Consider the following 18,366-nt stretch of genomic DNA (forward strand, 5'->3'; position numbering starts at 1 on the left):
ACAAATAAATACACTATCAAAGCCCTGATGACATCGTCATGAATTCTGACTTTGATCTGGAGGCTCTTGCTTTAATCTTGACTATGATCTGACTCATGATTTCTGACAGGTTGCTGTTTCCACTCCAGAGCCAACAGTAGTTGATCCTATCAGACCATTCTGATGAACTCAGCTTTTCACTTCATCAATTGAATCACTAATGTGAATATGTTTTCTTTCATGATGTTGGGGGAGGGTTTGTTCAGATGATTCTAGGAGAATCAATGATGACATCAATATTTAACATGAACATCAATCACGAACGACTTGTTTGAACTGAACATACTGGATACTGTGGTGCCTGATGAGGACACAACTGTGGTACAAAGTTGCAAAAGAGGGTTTTTGGAGGGAGATTTAGAAAAGATGGTTTCCAAATCAAATCACTTGTTACAAGGGAAAGTCTGCACATCAACACACACACACACAGACACACATACACACACACACACACACACACACACTCCCACTGACGAACACATATTTTTCATTCCGTAAACCACACTGGAGGATTGAAAAAGATTCCACATGTTGGTCAACCAGAGAAGCTTCAACTGGTGAATCACACAACCATGCATGAAGGTCAAGGTGCATTATCTGCTGTGGCCATTAGCAGGGGAATTAGCTCAAATGGTAGAGCGCTCGCTTAGCATGCGAGAGGTAGTGGGATCGATGCCCTCATTCTCCAGAACACTTGAGCTTCTTCTGCTGTTGATCAGAGGAGCTGCTGTTTGAAGAATGCTGATGTTTGTCCACAAGTGTGAGAAAGTATCACCTTCTACTGGAAATGTGAATGAACACGTGCTCAGGTCAAAGCTGGAATGAAACCAGTGACTTTGAACCACCAACATAGTGAAGGAGTTCATCCTGCAGGTTGAGGGCAGCTTTTAAATTCATTCAACATTGATTACGTTCCCGTCTCCTGCTGAATCACCATCCAGAACCTGGTCAAGAGGTGATTGGAGTTCAGGAGGTGATGTGACGGCTTTTTGGAAAACTAAGCATCCAGAGCTGTCCAGTCTGAGATCCCAACTCCACACCATCGAGAGCCTCCTGTATTATGTCCTCAAGCAGCAGTCCCTGTTTTTCTCCTGGCTGGACGTGCTGCACCTGGATGGCCCCGCAGCTCTGAGAATCCAGCAAATAATATTGCTCTCGGCTCATCTGATATCCATCCTCTCCTGTGTATGTCGGTTGTGGAGAAGGGGAGGCGGATTTCTTTTCCTCAATTCTCTCCAGATGTCCTTCTTCAGGTGTCAAACTACTTTGCGGTGCTCAAAGAGCTCCCTGACCGTGTGGCTACGGGTGCCTCGACCTCTCTGGAGCAGCCCGTCCTGAGTGGATCCAACGGTTTCCCATGGGAAACTCTGTGGTTGTCTCTGTCCTCTTGCTGTCTCCAACTCTGAGAGCGCTTCTACTGGTCCTTCACCAAAGTCCCTGCTGCTCGCTGGAGCACTGGTTATGACTAAAGCCAGTGGTGACATCACCTCCAGCTGAGACTTGCCGGTTGATACTGCTTCATTCAATTCTGCTGCCTCTGCCACTGCCCTCGCTGGTGAGGCTGACAGCAGGTTTTCTCTCTCATCTGAACTCTCTGTTTACGATGGTGGCTGAAATCCTTGTCATTGGTGATTCAATCATCAGGTCTGTTGAACTCCCAGGTGCTATCACCAACTGTCTTCCTGCTGCCAAAGTTGTGGACGTTATCAAACTGTCCCCAGTACTCATCGATCTCCACCCCTCAGCTCACATTCTGATTATACAGGTGTGCACCAATGACGTCATGAAGAGGCAGTCAATCACACTTCATGTCCAACTCCAGTATCTTGTAATTTCAATTCTGTGTTTCTTCTGGCCCCATCCCTGCTCCTTCCAAATGCAGGGAGCTTTTCAGCCGTCTTTACGGTCTGCATGAATGGCTGAAAGACTTCTGGACTGCAACTGGTTCTGGTTTTATCAGCAACTTTGACTGTTTTTGGACCGATCCTGTCCTTCACAGATCTGATGGCCCACACCCCAACATGAAAGGAGTTTGACAAAACTTCATGAAGTTCATTGCTTTTCATTCTGATTGATGCTCATGTCAGCATGACCCTGAGCCAGTAGCCACTCCCACTCATCATGAAGAGCACCTTTCCTCCCTCAATAATTTATCTGCCACCATACAGGTGTCAAGTACTCCAGTACATTACACAGCAAGACTGTCAAAAAAACCTGTTAGTATGTGTTTGCACAGGTGGGTTCTGTCTGACTTGATTACTATCAAAATTCTTCCTGCTAGTCAGTTTAGTCACTCACTTTCAAAGGGTTGTCTGTGGAATCTAAGAGCCATCTTTAATTGGTAATGATTTTATTTTAGCACATTTTATTTTCCTTTTTGAAACTTGGTCAGAGTCTGAAGTTCCTCTCATTCAGGCGTCCTCATGGTCATAGTTTTTGGAATAATCTTAGGCTCTCTGGTTTTGGGCGGGGGGGGGGGGTGGTCTGCTTCACTTGGAAAAATGCTGAGTGGAAATGGAAATCCTCAACAGTGTGATCTCGTTATCACAAAAGTTTTAAAAAATGGACTCAAAGTGAGCTGGGTAGGACGCTGTCACAGAAGCTGAATGAATGAGTAGGTTCTCTTTTTCATGTGACGTGGATGAGACTGAAACAAGAACTTTCTGTATTCAACAAGATTTTAGTTTGTTGGCATTTTTTCAAAGAGATCAACCAAATCTCTTAGTGGTGCAGATGTCTGATGACTCCACAGAGCAGACTGGAGCGCTCAGCCTCACCCACCTGTGTGAGCCACAGCAGAGCCACCCTGTGTGATGGAGTTTCATTTTAGGCTCCAAGAGCCTGGATTTAATTGGTGTTTTGTGTGTTTTGAGGCCAACTGGCAGGGATGAATGAATGAACCATTGTTCCATGAGGGAGCTGGTGTCAGGTCACTCCCTGTTTCTACAAGACCTCCTGCTTCAGAGACAAATGGTGAAACATTCAAGACTCAAATTCCTGTTCTTGTCACAATCCTGCACTCCTAAAGCAAAGCCTGTTCAATAAATGGTAGAGCAGAGTGGCGCAGCGGAAGCGTGCTGGGCCCATAACCCAGAGGTCGATGGATCGAAACCATCCTCTGTTAAATGAAAAGACCAAAATAAACGTGATTGTTTAGAGATGTTTATCTGTTAAAACAGGGTGGAAAAGAAACTGGTCTTCCTGCAGAACCACAAACCATTCTGAGTGTTAATAACAGTCCACTTTTGACTGAAGCAGAAGTTTACTGATAGAGGTGTTCAATTTAACCTCACTGATAAATTTCCATTTTTATACTGATGATCTGCTATGGTACGAGGGGGGTGGAGCCTATCCCAGCAGCTTTCGGGCGAGGGGCGGGTTTTATCCCGGATAAGTCGCCAGTCTATGGCGGGGCCAACACATATAAAAAGAATGATTAAAAAAATGTTCATTCCCAGTTTTCAGTTAGAGACAGGATTTAAGTGTGGACGATTTTTTTGTATCTTCAATTTAATTCTAAGTGTTGTAAACTGTTTCAAAACAATTCTACTGTGAAACAGTTCAAGTGTTTTCTCATGAAGCTGAATGTGCTCTTATGTACTTTTTTATTGTGTTTCTTTCATGTCCTCCTGAGATTAAAGACAGAATTCTAGGTACAAATAAATACACCATCAAAGCCCTGATGACATCATCATAAATTCTGACTTTGATCTGGACGCTCTTGCTTCAAATAAAATCAGTTGTTCAGGGGAAAGTCTGCACATAAACACACAAACAAACACACACACACACACACCCACACACACATACACACACACACACGCTCCCAGTGAATAACACATATTTGTCATCACTTAAACCTCCAATGGACGATTCAAAAAGATTCCACATGTTGGTCAACCAGAGAAGCTTCAACTGGTGAATCACACAACCATGCATGAAGGTCAAGCTGCATTATCTGGTGTGGCCATTAGCAGGGGAATTAGCTCAAATGGTAGAGCGCTCGCTTAGCATGCGAGAGGTAGTGGGATCGATGCCCTCATTCTCCAGAATACTTGTGCTTCTTCTTTTGTTGTTCAGAGGAGCTGCTGTTTGAAGAATGCCGACGTTTGTCCACAAGTGTGAGAAAGTATCACCCTGCTACTGGAAATGTGAATGAACACGTGCTCAGGTCAAAGCTGGAATGAAACCAGTGACTTTGAACCACCCACATAGTGAAGGAGTTCATCCTGCAGGTTGAGGGCAGCTTTTAAATTAATTCAACATTGATTATGACCTTCATGCATGGTTGTGTGATTCACCAGTTGAAGCTTCTCTGGTTGACCAACATATGGAATCTTTTTCAATCCTCCAGTGGAGGTTTAAGTGATGACAAATATGTGTTAGCCAGTGTGTGTGTGTGTGTGTGTGTGTGTGTGTGTGTGTGTGTTTATGTGCAGACTTTCCCCTGGAACAACTGATTTTTTTTGAAGCAAGAGCTTCCAGATCAAAGTCAGAATTTATGATGATGTCATCAGGGCTTTTATAGTGTATTTATTTGTACCTAGAATTCTGTCTTTGAACTCAGGAGGACATGAAAGAAACAAAATAAAATGTATATAAGAGCACATTCAGCTTCATGAGAAAACATTTTGACTGTTTAATAGTAGAAGTTGTTCAGAACACTTAGAATTAAATTGAAGATACAAAAATTCTTCCACACTTAAATCGATCTGAAAACTGGGGATGAACATTTTTAAATCAGTTTGTTTATATGTGTTGGCCCTGTCAGGGACTGGCGACCTCTGCAGGATAAACCCCGCCCCTTGCCCGAAAGCTGGTGGGATAGGCTCCACCCCCCTTGTACCATTGCAGATCATCAATATAGAAATAGAAATTTATCTGTTAGGATAAATTGAACGCCTCTATCAGTAAACTTCTGCTTCAGTCAAAAGGACACTGTTATTAACACTCAGAATGGTTTGTGGTTCTCCAGGAAGACCAGTTTCTTTTCCACCGTGTTTTAACAGATAAACATCTCTAAATAATCAGGTTTATTTTGGTCTTTTCATTTAGCAGAGGATGGTTTCGATCCATCGACCTCTGGGTTATGGGCCCAGCACGCTTCCGCTGCGCCACTCTGCTCCACCATTTGTTGAGCAGGCTTTGCTTTAGGAATGCAGGATTGTGACAAGAACAGGAATTTGAGTCTTGAATGTTAGTTCAAAGAATAACATTATAAGAGAATTAGAATGTTAGTTAGTCACTGGGAGTGTGTGTGTGTGTGTGTGTGTGTGTGTGTGTGTGTGTTGATGTGCAGACTTTCCCTTGTAACAAGTGATTTGATTTGGAAACCATCTTTTCTAAATCTTACTCCAAAGACCCTCGTTTGCAACTTTGTACCACAGTTGTGTCCTCATCAGGCACCACAGTATCCAGTATGTTCAGTTCAAACAAGTCGTTCTTGATTGATGTTCATGTTAAATATTGATGTCATCATTGATTCTCCTAGAATCATCTGAACAAACCCTCCCTCAACATCATGAAGCAAAACATATTCACATTAGTGATTCCATTGATGAAGTGAAAAGCTGAGTTCATCAGACTGGTCTGATAGGATCAACTACTGTTGGCTCTGGAGTGGAAACAGCAACCTGTCAGGAAACATGAGTCAGATCAAAGTACAGCAGCATCTGAAAAGAGCACTTAAAACTTGTGGCTTCCCAGACTGGACCTTTGTAAAATCCTCTTCCAGGTCCAGACAGGAGGAGAGCTCCAGGAGGAGGGAAGATGAAGAAGGCAGGAGAAAAAACATAGTGATCCCCTATGTGGCAGGGGTTTCTGAGAAATTAAGGAGAATCTATAATAAGCACCGCATCCCTGTGTCTTTTAAACCAGACAACACTCTGAGACAAAGACTGGTTCACCCCAAAGATCCCACCCCTCACAGCCAGAAAAGCAATCTGGTATACGCTGTCAGATGCAGTGAGGCCTGCACGGATCTCTACATAGGGGAAACCAAACAGCCCCTCAACAAGCGCATGGCCCAACATAGAAGAGCCAACTCTGGAGGACAGGACTCAGCGGTTTTCCTCCACCTCAAGGAGGAAAGCCACTCCTTCCAGGACGACCATGTCCAAATCCTCGACAGAGAGGACAGATGGTTTGAAAGAGGAGTTAAAGAAGCCATCCACGTCAGGATAGAGAAACCATCTTTGAACAGAGGAGGTGGACTGCGACATTTCCTTTCACCTATTTACAACCAAGTCCTTTCAAAGCTTCCCCAAAGAGCTCAGCTGAAAGACCCATGTGGAACGGCTGATGCCAGCACAGCCCATTAGCATCTGAGTGGTCGGTGAAACTCCCGAACGACCACCCCTGAAACTCCCTGACACCGCACAACGACTGTCGTTTGGGGAGGCCAGGTGAGTCTCGGGAGGGTCGTTTCCACCACAATAGCACTTACCACTCCCACATAGGTTTATAAGCTGGAGTTTCCACACTCTTCACTAGAACTGAAGAAGCCTCTCGGATGAGAGGTGAAACGTCTTCAAGATAAACTTACGTCCAGTTAACCAGATTTTACTTCGCTTCGATCTACGATGACCTGGATGAATGAGAACCTACACAGACATCAAAGTCAAGATTAAAGCAAGAGCCTCCAGATCCAAGTCAGAATTAACGATGATGTCATCAGGGTTTGATGGTGTATTTATTTGTACCTACAATTCTGTCTTTGATATCAGGAGGACATGAAAGAAACAATAAAAAGTATATAAGAGCACATTCAGCTTCATTAGAAAACATTTTGACTGTTTAATAGTAGAATTTGTTCAGAACACTTAGAATTAAATTGAAGATACAAAAACTCTTTCACACTTAAATTCTGTCTCTAACTGAAAACTGGGGATGAACATTTTTATAAACAGTCAGTTTATATGTGTTGGCCCTGCCACGGACTGGCGACCTCTCCAGGATAAACCCCACCCTTCGCCCCAAAACTGCTGGGATAGGCTCCACCCCCCAAGAACCTTTGCAGATCATCAGTATAGAAATGGAAATTTATCTGTGAGTTAAATTGAACACCTCTAGCAGTAAACTTCTGCTTCAGTCAAAAGAAGACTGTTATTAACACTCAGAATGGTTTGTGTTTCTGCAGGAAGACCAGTTTCTTTTCCACCCTGTTTTAACACATAAACATCTCTAAACAAACAGGTTTATTTTGTTCTTCTCATTTAGCAGAGGATGGTTTCGATCCATCGACCTCTGGGTTATGGGCCCAGCACGCTTCCGCTGCGCCACTCTGCTCTACCTTTTATTGAACAGGCTTCGCTTTAGGAGTGCAGGATTGTGACAAGAACAGGAATTTGAGTCTTGAATGTTTCACCATTTGTCTCTGAAGCAGGAGGTCTTGTAGAAACAGTGACTGACCTGACACCAGCTCCCTCATGGAACAATGGTTCATTCATTCATCGCTGCCAGTCGGCCTCAAAACACACAAAACACCGATTAAATCCAGTCTCTTGGAGCTTAAAATGAAACTCCATCACACACGGTGGCTCCGCTGTGGCTCACACAGGTGAGTGAGGCTGAGCGCTCCAGTCTGCTCTGTGGAGTCATCAGACATCTGCACCACTCAGAGATTTTGTTGGTCTCTTTGAAAAAATGCCAACAAACTAAAATCCTGTTGGATCCAGGAAGTTCTTGTTTCACTCTCATCCACGTCCCATGAAACAGAGAACCCACTCATTCATTCAGCTTCTGTGACAGCGTCCTACCCAGCTCACTTTGAGTCCATTTTTTAAAACCTTTGTGATAACGAGATCACACTGTTGAGGATATCCATTTCCACTCAGCATTTATCCAAATGAAGCAGCACCCCCCCCCCCCGCCCCCAACCAGAGAGCCTAAGATTATTCCAAAAACTATGACCATGAGGACGCCTGAATGAGAGGAACTTCAGAATCTGACCAAGTTTCAACAAGGAAAATAAAATGTGATGAAATAAAATCATTAACAATAAAAGATTGCTCTTAGATACTACTGTTACACCGGCCTGCGCTCCCCTTCCATGAACCAGTCTGCCATCCAGTCCCCCATCAAGCTGGCTTGCTCTCCCTGCCTCCCCTTCCAGATGCTTCCTTCTTCAGCTGTTATTAACATTTCCATGTTTCTCACATTCTGCATTGTAAACTGTTTTCTTGTCCGTAACAACATCTACTGCACGTCTGTCTGTCCTGGGTGAGGGATCCCTCCTCTGTTGCTCACCCTGAGGTTTCTCAGATTTTTGCCCTGTTAAAAAGGTTTTCTATGGAGTTTTTCCTCAGTCCTTCCCTGTCCTTCACCAGATGGTGACGGAGGAAGTGAGGATGGACTCAGTGATGGCTGTGTAGAAGTGCACCATCATTGTCTTTGGCAGACAGAATTTCTTCAGCTGCTGCAGGAAGCACATCCTCTGCTATGGTTTCTTGATGAGGGAGCTGATGTTTGGCTCCCACTTGAGGTCCTGGGAGATGATGGTTCCCAGGTAGCGAAGAGACTCCACAGTGTCAATGGTGGAGTGACAGAGGGTGATGGGGGCAGGGCTGAGTTCTTTCTTAAGTCCACAACCATCTCCACTGTTTTCGAGCGCTGAGCTCTCAGTTCACTGGAAAGTCCTGAGGCTCGTCCCATTCTGAAGCAGCAGCTGCTCCAAGCCAGCCAACACTTTAACTCTCTTGTGTAGGAGTGAAGAAATCAAAATCAAAATTAAGAATTATGACTTTTTTATCAGGGCACATTTCTCCTGATTCTGATTCAAAAACGTAACAGATCCCATCATTTAATTTTCAGGAGATGTTGATGACACACGGGAAATTTTTGATTTTGTGCCATCAGTCAAGCGCCAGCTTAACATGTGAGAGGCAGCAGGATCCATACATGTATTAATTTTTACAGTAGCAAAGGGAGGCAACCTTGTAGGATTCAGTTGAGTTTTGTCAAAGGTTCACACTTAAGGTGTGAAAACGTTTGAGTAAGAAGTTTGAACTTAACTAGCCAGGAGTTGAACCTACAGTCTTCCGTCCAGTCATGACCCCGGGGTAACCAATAGTGACAGATCTCCCATCAATCCATCCATCCATTTTCTACCACTTACTCTGTTAAGAATCACGGGGGGAGGGAGGGCGGGGTGGAGCCTATCCCAACAGCCTTCCCCCTGGATGGGTCACCAGTCCATGGCAGGGCCAACACATAGAGACAGACAACCATTGGCTCTCCCAGCCACGCCTACAGTCAATTTAGAGTCTAGATTAACCTGGTCCCCTCTTGATGTCTTTGGACTGTGGGAGGAAGCTGGAGTAGCAGAGAGAACCCAAGCAGGAACAGGGAGAACATGGAGACTCACCCAGAAAGACCCCGTGCTCCAGCCGGGGCTCAAACCAGGAACCTTTTTACTGTGAGGCGAAAGTCCTGACCACTGCACCACCGTGCTGCTCTGATTGAATCCCTGACATTGAAACAAGACCTTCATGTATTTATGGATGACATCACAAATACGAGCCTTCACAGTCTGTCAGGTGGTAGAATTCAGTCACCACCAAAGACATCAGAGTCAGAACTTAGACATCAAAGCCAGAGATTAAAGTCTCTCTTCTAAAAAGGGGAATACAGTGTAATATCCTGCAAAATATTAAATCGGTTCCCATCCATGGAAATATATTTGTAATATTGTTTATGGTACTGCAATAATAATGGAGCATCTGTGACAATGTAATGATAGATATTTCAAGGAGTAAAAAGAATTCTGATCAAAGAATTTTGAGATCAGTTTGATCCTTTGTGATGGGAGGGGAGGCATCGAGGCTTCTCTCTCTCTCTCCTCTCCTGCATTGCATGCTGGGAGTCTGAGTGTGTGAGTGGCTGTGGAGTGTTTAGTGCAGCTGAATGAGGGGGGAAACTTTGTGACACCTTGTTTCCAGTTTCTGCATGTTTTTCTTGGTGACAGGTAAGAGGTGTTTAATTCAATGATTTGTGGTTCTTGTTGAAATGACTTAATTAGTGGCGTTTGTGCTGGGAACCATGGTGTCCCTCCCTGAGGAGGGCTCGCCTCCCATGTCGATCAGACACGGGGTCAGAGTTGTGGCTGATGCTCGGGACACTGGGGGACAGGTTCAGGTGATCAGATGGGACACAGTAACATCACGTGGCTCTCGGATGAGTAAAGCCGTGGGGGCTTTTGTCCGGGAGGAGTGTTTGGTTCACCTGTCGGTTGACAAAGTCCTGGTGCTTGATACCGTTTCACGGCTGTATGTGCCATCGACCCGTATCACCATGTCAGGTGTTCTCCTTGGGACTCGGCGAGAGCAGTCGCACTCCTCCTCTTCTTTTCTGTCTGACTGTCATTCTTTGTGACGCAAATGGCACGTACTATCCTCCCCCGTGTGTTCCTGACCCCTGCCTCTGCCCTCTCCACCTCCCTTGGGGTGGCAGCGCCGACCTTGTAGTCTGGCAGCAGGCCTCACTCTCACTTGCCTCTACTGGGTCAACGGACTGTTCAAGTTTAGCGTACATTCACAACAAATGTATATGTGCTGCTGTTAATTCTGAAGTGTACCATTATTACAATTAACCTGTAATAGTTGTGACTGTGTGTGTTAGCTGTATCAGGCATTTGAGTGTGGAATGGAATTTCCCCTTGGCGATTAATAAAGCATCTATCTATCTATCTATCTATCTATCTTCCTCCTTTCATCCCAAACCAGATGATTGAAAAAGAACTGACGTGGTTGCAAGTGGTTTCAGAACAGTTCGTCTGGGCTGTAAAGACGCCAGACTGCAGCACGTTTGCCATGGTTCAACATCATGGAGTATGAGATGCCAGACTGCAGCACGTTCAGTCTCTGAGGAGGCAGGGGTTCATGTATTTAAATGATCCCTTGCAAACTCTGGAGGTGTCCTTTAAAGTAAAGTTTGAAAACAGGTTCTACACTGTGTATGCTAGTTCTGGCAACATGAAATGCTTTGAATGGGGTGACACTGGTCACAAATGTTCATCCTGCCCACACAGGGACCAAGCATACAACAACAGGCTTCTTAGGGCCACAATGTCACCTGTAGGTTCCTCAGACCATCATTTGCTTGTGGTAGATACTTCCTTGCAGGTGACTTCTTGACACTGTCCATACTGGCATTTTAATGTGAGGCTGATTCATAACCAAAATTTTGAACAGTTCTTCTCTGATTTCTGGGGGCAGTGGAGGCTGAGTAAAAATGATTTTGAAAACTGAGCTTGGTGGTGGGAGGTCGAAAAAACACAAATCAAAATTTTCATCCAGCAGTACACGAAACACACGGGTGGCATGGATGATTTGAACAGCTTGAGAAAGAAGTTAAGGTCCTGGAAGATGACGACACACGAGAGAAAGATGGCAGAACGCTCCCATTGCAAGGCAGGTGCGACCGGTGCCGGAAACGCCACTTCAAAATTAATCAATAATCGACCTGGTTTTTGTTTTAACATTAAGATTAAACAGCGCAGATTTATCACTGATTTGATACAGTCGGCCATAATTGCAAGTTACATCGTTACAGTTCTGGCTTTGTCTGTGCATTGTTGTTGGATAACAACGAATCTACACCAGCAAAAACAAAATGAACTTGTTACCTTTGATCCACGGGGTCAATACATCTCATACTCCATGATGTTGAACCATGGCAAAGCGGCTTCCCCGACGAGGCAGATTCGATCCAGGGAGAGAGAAGGACCATCAGAACAACTGAGAAGATCTCTCGGATACCTCGTTATGACGCTGCTACTTGCAGGAGATATCCACCGAAACCCTGGGTCTATCTTCAGCTGTCGCGGTGACCTATGGGCTGCTTCTAACAAAGCACTTTAACCTCACTCAACTAATCCAAGGCCCCACCAGAATCACACCATCATCTCAAACACAAATTGATTTCATATTTAGTAATAAGCCAGAGAGAATAACAAAAACATTTAATTTCTTAACTGGATTATCAGATCATAATTTAACACTGATATCAAGGAAATTAACAAAACAAAGGTTTATGTACCGACAGGAAAATAGAAGAACCTCAAGTATTGTACCAAAGAGACTTATTAGTGAATTTGAATGTCAGTTTAAGCAACAGAATTGGAATGAGATCTTGTCTACTAGGGAGCTTGAAAATGCCTCTGAGAACCGAATGACTATGATTAACAGGATTAAGGCGATTTTAGCAAAAATGTTAAATTCTCAAGAAAAACAAAAAATCTACCTTGGCTTTGTGATCAAGTTTGGGACTTAATGCGTCAAAGGGATCACGCATTGAAAATTGTACTTAAATCTGGGTTAGCAAGTGATAGGAGAACCTTTCAGCAGCTACATAACAAAGTTGTGAATAAGTTGAGAAAGGCCAAAGCAAATTTTTTTATTAACATTATAAATGACCTAACCCTAACCCAGGGAACTCCAGGAAAACATGGCAAAATATTAATAGAGCTCTTAAGAAAGACAGCAATAAAAAAATGTATTGGGGATGAATTGCAAGTGCAGGGGACCCTCATCCAGGACAAAGTCCAAATTTCCAAGAGTTACTTTATTGATTCAATTCATGATCTAGCATTAGGTTTTGGCGCAAGAGAGAAAATCATTACATTTGTGAAAGACGATATTCCATCCTTTAACATCTCAGAAGTGACAGAAGTGTCTGTAGCTAAAATCCTGAAGCAGCTCAGAAATTCCAAGGCAAATGACATTTTTGACTGTGACTGTGCATTTGTTAAAAAGTTTGCAAATATTCTTTGTTCTCCTTTTACTCACTTGGTCAATTTATCCATTGCACAAACTTACTTTCCTACCGCCTGGAAGACAGCAGTAATAACCCCCATCTTTAAATCTGGGGATGCAGCCAATGTCTCAGTTCATAGGCTTATCAGCACCCTCCCTACCATCTCTAAAATAACTGAAAGGGTTGTATGTGACCAGCTGATAGCCTACTTGGAGGGCCACTCCCTACTGCACCCTATGCAGTTTGGATTTCGGGCAAATCATTCAACGGAAACGGCCTTTGTTACTTTATAGAGCAAATTAAATCTAAGCTTGACGGAGGTGGTGTAGTTGGTGCTGTCTTCCTGGATTTTAGGAAGGCGTTTGACACAGTAAATCATAATGTTTTGTTGTCCAAACCCTCACAGCTTGATTTCTCTGCGAATGCTTTGTCATAGATGGAATCCTATTTAGTTTCAAGAGAGCAGTGTACAGGAATTATTGACACATGCTCCACCCTGTCTAATAGCACCACTGGAGTGCCCCAGGGACCAATTTTATTTAGTCTATATATTAATGATGTACCCTTGATTTGCCCAGATGTTCACACGCAAATGTATGCAGACGATAGTTATTTATGTCCATGCCAAAACTAGAGAACAAGCTGCATGAAAACTTACCTCAGCCTTAAACAGAGTGTCAGATTGGCTGACATACAATTGTCTTACTCTTAATGTGAGCAAGACAGTAGCCATGTATTTCTCCATCAAGAGGTGTGATGTAGATCAGCAACCTGACGTCCTTGTTAATGGGGAGGACATAAAAACTGTTGACAGTCGTAATTCTGTCAGGTCCATTCATGTCAAGAAAAACAGATGATAATGAGCTTGATTTGTTTATTATAGTACAATTGGCAGTATGGCTCTGTTCAGGGGAGTCCCCTGATAATTTTTCATTAGCACCATGAAACAGGGGACCAGCAGCGTGAGGGAAGGTTCTCCCAGTTTAAGACTGGAAGAGCAATTATACCCCTGTGAGCAGAGCAAGCGACATGACATGGAACGAACTATGCCATATATACACGACAAGGTGGAGCTGGGGAGGTGGAGGGTTGCCAGCAGGAGCAGCAGGAGCAGCAGGAGCAGCAGATAACAGCAGGCAGAGCAGCATAAACCAGAAGCTAGCAGAGCGGTAGCTGAGGCCGGATGATATTTAAGTTGAGAGGGGCCAATCAGAAGCGAGGGATTTGATCAGCTGATGCGGAGCAGCTGTAGATCGGCTGATTGATCAGTTGATTGACGGACGGGAAGCCAATAGCGCTTGACTACCACAGCCTGACAGAACTCACGCTGACGCTCGATGTATCTGGGTGTCATTAAGAAGACTGGATTATTAAATGTCAAGCTCTCTCTTTCTCTCTCGCTCGGATATGTGTGTAACTTGGTGCACACACTTTTGGTAACAAGTCACCTGTTGAGTGAGTCCAGGTGGTTAAAAACCCTCCACACCAGACAGCTGCTGTGTTTGTGGGATCCGTGGATCCTGCTGGAAGAAGCAGGATGGAGCTCTGAATGCTTCCTGTCTCAAAGAGCTTCTCTGTGCAGCTCACATCCCCTCCTAAAAACATGAACCCATCAGATTCAATGTTGAACGGTGTCGTCTAAACTGTTTAAAAAGCCGTCCTGTCCAAACATTTGTTGGTGCAAAGACATTTAAAAACACAAGTTGAACATTTTCCAAAGCTGCTCTCTCTTTCTTTCAACACCTGGAATGATTTCCTCCAAATCCAAAGAAACCGGTATAAAAACCTCCTGGAGAATCAAAGTCCACCCTCTGCTACAGCTGGACTTGGGACTTAAAATGACCCCCATTAAAAGCCTTCCTGCCTTCCCATTCACTGACTGTTATGCTGTGGGTCTCCTGGACAAACATGGCGGGGATCCTCTTGATCTCCATGAGTTTAAGAAGAGCAGCTCTTTTAAAATCGGCTCTGGCTCCATTCAGGTTTAGAGAGCTGCGATTAAAATCACACATGAATGAAAGAGGAAACACAATCAAACAAGTCAGCATGAAAGAGGAGCGGATTTTAAAACTCATCATTGCCACCTCCAGGAGGGAAGCCTCCCGTGACCCAAGAGGCTCCAGCTGGTAGAGCTCTCTCACATTTCTCCACCACCTCGCGAACCTTAGCTGTAGCATCCAAGCCAGTGCCCCCCCCCCCCAGCCCCCTCCACACGATGACTTCATTGAATGACGAAAGGGCCTCATCAAGAGCTCTGTCAGGTGCCTCTGCTGTGGAGGGTCTATCTGTCCGTCCACATTCAAACTGAAGCAACGACTCTGCTAGGATCAAACTACTCAGGATGAAACAAACCAATGTTGAGATCAACGAGCAACTCACCAGCTGATCAAGAGTCCTCAGCACCAGTAAAGCCTGGTCCTGGTCCCTGGGTGGGCTCCAACCACCAGCCTCTGGGTTAACAGCTGAGCACTGACCGATTGCACCACAGAGACTCTGAGTCTCCTGCTGTTCATGAAGAGTTTTCAGACTAAATTCAGTGTGTGAGGTCCACACTGCACATTTCAGGGAATATGAAGGACAGATGAGAGTCTGATTGTCATGGCGAAAGCCTTCACCACCAGAGCTGAAACAGCCCCCACCATCTTAACCCCCCCCAGACCAAACAGGCTTCACCAGAAACAGACACACCTCCTATAACATCCATTGATGATTCAATCTGATTAATAGAACATGCAAACAGACGAGACAGTGATATTGTATGATCAAATGCTGAAAGATATTTCCATGTTTTAATGTTCTGGTCTGTGTGTTTTTCATCACAAAAGTTTTAAAAAATGGACTCAAAGTGAGCTGGGTAGGACGCTTTCACAGAAGCTGAATGAATGAGTAGGTTCTCTTTTTCATGGGACGTGGATGAGAGTGAAACAAGAACTTCCTGGATTCAACAGGATTTTAGTTTGTTGGCATTTTTTCAAAGAGACCAACCAAATCTCTGAGTGGTGCAGATGTCTGATGACTCCACAGAGCAGACTGGAGCGCTCAGCCTCACCCACCTGTGTGAGCCACAGCGGAGCCACCGTGTGTGATGGACTTTCATTTTAGGCTCCAATAGACTGGAATTAATTGGTGTTTTGTGTGTTTTGAGGCCAACTGGCAGCGATGAATGAATGAACCATTGTTCCATGAGGGAGCTGGTGTCAGGTCAGTCCCTGTTTCTACAAGACCTCCTGCTTCACAGACAAATTGTGAAACATTCAAGACTCAAATTCCTGTTCTTGTCACAATCCTGCACTCCTAAAGCAAAGCCTGTTCAATAAATGGTAGAGCAGAGTGGCGCAGCGGAAGCGTGCTGGGCCCATAACCCAGAGGTCGATGGATCGAAACCATCCTCTGCTAAATGAAAAGTCCAAAATAAACGTGATTGTTCAGAGATGTTTATCTGTTAAAACAGGGTGGAAAAGAAACTGGTCTTCCTGCAGAACCACAAACCATTCTGAGTGTTAATAACAGTCTACTTTTGACTGAAGCAGAAGTTTACTGATAGAGGTGTTCAATTTAACCTCACAGATAAATTTCCATTTCTATATTGATGATCTGCATTGGTTCGTGGGGGGTGGAGCCTATCCCAGCAGCTTTCAGGCGAGGGGCAGGGTTTATCCTTGATAAGTCGCCAGTCCATGGCAGGACTAACACATTTCTAATGAAGCTGAATGTGCTCTTATATACTTTTTTATTGTGTTTCTTTCATGTCGTCCTGAGATCAAAGACAGAATTCTAAGTACAAATAAATACAATATCAAAGCCCTGATGACATCATCATGAATTCTGACTTTGATCTGGAGGCTCTTGCTTCAAATAAAATCAGTTGTTCCAGGGGAAAATCTGCACATAAAGACACAAACACACACACACACACACACACACACGCTCCCAGTGGCTACCCAGCGGGCACCTTGAGAACAATTTAACGTTAAAAAATAGTCAAGATTTTGACTACTATTATAAATGGCTTGCAGAGGTTAAGACATCCTTATTTTTGGAAAAAGATCCTACAAAGGGATCAATCCTACATCAGGTTACTGTGCTACACATTGTAAGTCAAAATATTTGACATCAAATTACCGTTGCTGCTTTATACCTGACATCAAAACAATCAAATTGGTGTGAATTTGATGCGCATTCAGCGCTTCGGCGGCATTCCACCGAGTTTTGCCTTGTGTGTCCGCTATGCCCGCCCCCGCCTCGGTTGGCGCAGAACTGAATTATTCTTTTTAATTTAAGTAGTAAAGAAATTTAGCATGGAGGATGAGATGGTGGAAAGGTGGTGGGTGTTCCTGTTACGTTCACACCGGACGCAAATGTGAATTTCGCGTCACGTCATTGGCGCGAATTTGACGCCGGATCACTTCAGTGTCCATTTGTGTGCGAATTCGCTCAACTGTCCAAGTAGCGAGTAACGTTTCCTTCCGTCATTTCACCATGAATATTCACAGAACTGTTGCCCTGTACCTGCCGTGGAAGGCAGAAATACGTCAGGAAACTAAACGCCGTTGTATGTGGGTTATCAACACCATCTAGAGGCGAGCTCAGCTCGGTGAATTGAACCGCTCCGTAAACCGAGCTCCTCCAGAGGCTCCGTAACCGCCACTTCAAGCGGTATTTTCGGATGACGACTGGCCAGTTTGATGACCTGCTAGCTCGGCTCGGTGACAGAATTCACGAATGGACACCAATTTATTCAACTGCTACTTGCAATTTTGACATGTCGTGTCATATTGCACCGGGTTTTCCACACATAGTCACGATCAACTTGTCCGCATTCTGGTCAGTCACAGTCAGCCGTGACGTCGGGACCTCCTAAACGCTGATTGGCTGTCTTGACGAGAATTTTTCGGCAAAGTTCAATATTTTCAACTTGCGCGAATGGCGAATATTTCGCCTCATGAATCCACGTTATTCGCGCCACCAGACTGAAAATTCGCATCATTCGCACATTTGCATAGACTTTACAAACGCTGAAAAAATATAACTTGAGATATGGGAATGAGTCAAAGTCTTCGGCACATTATGAGCGTGTAGATCTGTTATTTCAATGATGTGGCATATTTTAATTATTATTTTAAATTATTTATTTGTTTCAAAACTGTTCTGAAATTGTTGAATTTTGATTTTTAGATCTCCTGCTGCTCCTTGTCAGGCCACCGGCCCATCGAGCGAGACCTTGCATTGCATTAGTGAGCCTCATGATATGGCATATTTTCGGAACTGGAGGAAACGCAATGCTGAAGTTGCTGCTTTGGCTGAAGAATCCCTGAATTCTGATGATGCTCTGTCTGGAATGTTAGAAAGTGGTACAAGTGTAGTTGAGGACGAAGCTGATTTGCATTTAGCCAATGACGATAATGATGAAGTCTCAGAGTGTGAACAGTTTTCTGACCCAGAATCTGACAATGACATTGGGTTTGAGCCCTCTGCTGAAGAAGTCTCCCCTGATCTGGGTGAGGAACTTGCTGCCTTGGCCACCAGAAACAGCTGCAAGCGATCTGCCTTGAATGAAATGTTGGACATACTGAG

The 18,366-nt window shown here is 44.3% G+C and overlaps 4 non-coding genes across 4 annotated transcripts; 2 read left to right on the forward strand and 2 right to left on the reverse strand.

The window, feature by feature from the left end:
* Positions 1 to 3,091: 3,091 nt before the first annotated feature.
* trnam-cau (transfer RNA methionine (anticodon CAU)) lies at positions 3,092 to 3,163 on the forward strand. The gene has a single exon. It is a non-coding gene; the product is annotated as a tRNA-Met (tRNA).
* Positions 3,164 to 5,091: 1,928 nt separating this feature from the next.
* On the reverse strand, positions 5,092 to 5,163 carry trnam-cau (transfer RNA methionine (anticodon CAU)). The gene has a single exon. It is a non-coding gene; the product is annotated as a tRNA-Met (tRNA).
* Positions 5,164 to 7,254: 2,091 nt separating this feature from the next.
* trnam-cau (transfer RNA methionine (anticodon CAU)) lies at positions 7,255 to 7,326 on the reverse strand. Its single transcript has one exon. It is a non-coding gene; the product is annotated as a tRNA-Met (tRNA).
* Positions 7,327 to 16,116: 8,790 nt separating this feature from the next.
* trnam-cau (transfer RNA methionine (anticodon CAU)) lies at positions 16,117 to 16,188 on the forward strand. Its single transcript has one exon. It is a non-coding gene; the product is annotated as a tRNA-Met (tRNA).
* Positions 16,189 to 18,366: the final 2,178 nt, after the last annotated feature.

The sequence above is a fragment of the Aulostomus chinensis genome, chromosome 15 (assembly GCF_037954235.1).
Source record: "Aulostomus chinensis isolate RoL2024-O1b breed Wild chromosome 15, RoL_Achi_v1.0, whole genome shotgun sequence".
Lineage (NCBI taxonomy): Eukaryota > Metazoa > Chordata > Actinopteri > Syngnathiformes > Aulostomidae > Aulostomus > Aulostomus chinensis.